The sequence below is a fragment of the Diceros bicornis genome, chromosome 19 (genome assembly GCF_020826845.1).
Source record: "Diceros bicornis minor isolate mBicDic1 chromosome 19, mDicBic1.mat.cur, whole genome shotgun sequence".
Lineage (NCBI taxonomy): Eukaryota > Metazoa > Chordata > Mammalia > Perissodactyla > Rhinocerotidae > Diceros > Diceros bicornis.
In genome coordinates this window covers 38,698,511-38,700,863 of record NC_080758.1, presented here as the reverse complement: position 1 = coordinate 38,700,863, position 2,353 = coordinate 38,698,511, and the positions used below count along the sequence as shown (strand labels likewise).

Genomic DNA, 2,353 nt, shown 5'->3' with positions numbered 1-2,353 from the left:
CATCTTTCTGTTGAACACATCACTGTCCTGTTGTGCTAACTTCAGGGTGTTACCCTGCTTGATGGAAAGTAATACTGGTTCCCCATTTATGGATATGACAACGTTTCTTTGTAAGATTAATTAATTTGAGCAAAATAAAGGACATGATCTTTGCTCCCATTAGATTCACCATCTAGTAGCAAAGATAGACAATGTTGATTGTCATCCAATAGAGATGCAACAGTCTTCCGTCTAGTAGAAAAGATAATCCCTAAGGTGATTGTTTGAATGAAAATAAAAGCAACCTTGTGGTTCCACTGGGAATCGAGCCCAGGATCTTCTGCGTGTAAAGCAGATGTGATAACCACTACACCATGGAACCTTGGGCTGATTGTCTGGGCCCTGTGGGATATTAACCTCTTTTGTATCTAACCTAGACATCTTAGTCCATCTTTATCAAATGCCTGTAATAACCTCTGATTATCTATTCTCTTTGGAACTAGTTTGGAACTAGGAATCCGTGATCCTGATCCCTTCATTCATAATGAATTTGAAATCTTTAACATGTGTTCATTCTGTATTGGTAGGTGAGCCACGTTTTAAATTTTTGAAAAACAAAACAAAATAATTATTCTTTGACAACAGTTGAACAAGTAAAATTGAGCAATTTTTCTGGATCATGTCCAATATGCCAGGCACACAAAATAATATAATCAAAACTGTGGTAAGCACTTTGAAGGAAGAAGTGGATATGAGGTGAGCTTTGTTTTTATTTCAGAGTCAAAAAAGTGAAAGAAATGTAGTTAAAAATACGTAAGTGAATACATGTGGTTCATAGACACAGTAAAATCGTGAAGTTAACATGTGATTGGCTGAAATTATGAGGTATATGGAAATCTCCCCTTACAGATAGATTCCTAGAGACTCAAGGAGGCCAAACCGCTTTCCCTAAGCCCATAGCTCCTGAATCCTCAAAACCTGATCTACCCACCACAAAACTGCAGCGCTGCCCTTCTCTGAGACAAGACCCAGTGTTGCCCCTGTGCGCAAGGCAACCCTGCCTTCTCCTTGGCCATAGGGTAGAATGTATGCGGTGGGAGAAGGGGACAGGTAGACTGGAAACGGGGGAAGTTGCCCATGGAAGAGGCAAATGTACCACTAAAAATCACTACTGCAATACCCCTTTCTTTCCTCTTAGAGGTACCAAGCTAGGGAACACTTTGCCAGCTCCAAGGGAGCCATGTTCCATTGGGGCTTAAATTATTTTAATGACAGACAAATGGATAAGCTTGAACAGTGATTCTCACATTTTCTTTTGCCTCCTCCTTGCTCATATGCACAGAGCAAATCCATCAGGAACATCTTTCTAATAACTAAACAGGGTTTGACTTCAGAAATTCCGGGGTGAAGAGGAAGCTTAGGTAATTGGGAAAAGCTGCCACAACCCGTGATTCTTTTATACCCAACTTCCACTCTGAGAATCTCAGACAGAAGTTTAACTGCACAGACCCATGGACTAAAACATACAGCCCACAACATACTAGGGGGATGTTGACTTTCGTCTTTAACACCTTCCTACCTTCACTGTCAGGCCCTCCCAACACTATCTTGACACCCTTTCCCTCTTGTAAATCAGTGGCTTCACAAGAAAAACACATCCCAGTTAGTTATCACATTTGATTAAACACCTCACACTGAAGTGTAAATATTTCAGTGGCTCCTCCTTTCACAGAGATGTTTGTACCCCTTGGCTTTATAGCAGCCTCTCAAACAGTGGAATTTCAGCTATCGGGAAAAGCCAGATAAGGTGGATATTTTGGGAAGGAGGATTTCCCCAAAGTCTATTCCTCCAATCAAATTGCTTTAGGACAATTCTGACAGTGATTTATTGAAGTAAAAAGGCTATTACTTTGTTCTTGCCACATAAAATGTCTGTGTTTGCTTAGCTTAGCTGATTTCCTGGTATATCTGAAATACATTGACAGAACTCCATAGAAGAATGTTTGTCTTTTTTTTTTTTCTTTTTCTATATTGCTTATACTAAGTTTCTTCCCCTTGGGAAGAAATTTTAAAAATATTTCACAGCTGCTTTGAAAACAGCTGTATAAATGCAATACATTAATAGGAAAAGCCAAAACATGCACCAAGGCAAAATAAGACCAATGTTATTAAACCATAACCCAAAGATACCCAAAGGAAAATATACATACTTGTTGAGTCCAAAACATATGTGATTTAATTAAAATCTAACTTGTGTTTAAAAAGAGTGGCTAAGCAAAACAGTAAGTCTGACGCTTGAAAAATCTTAAATCATTCACACACACGCACACACATACGTGGGCGCACACAATCATTTCCTGAACCCTGCGTGTGA

General features: G+C 39.3%; 1 non-coding gene across 1 annotated transcript; it reads right to left on the bottom strand.

The window, feature by feature from the left end:
- Positions 1–288: 288 nt before the first annotated feature.
- On the bottom strand, positions 289–361 carry TRNAV-UAC (transfer RNA valine (anticodon UAC)). The gene has a single exon. It is a non-coding gene; the product is annotated as a tRNA-Val (tRNA).
- Positions 362–2,353: the final 1,992 nt, after the last annotated feature.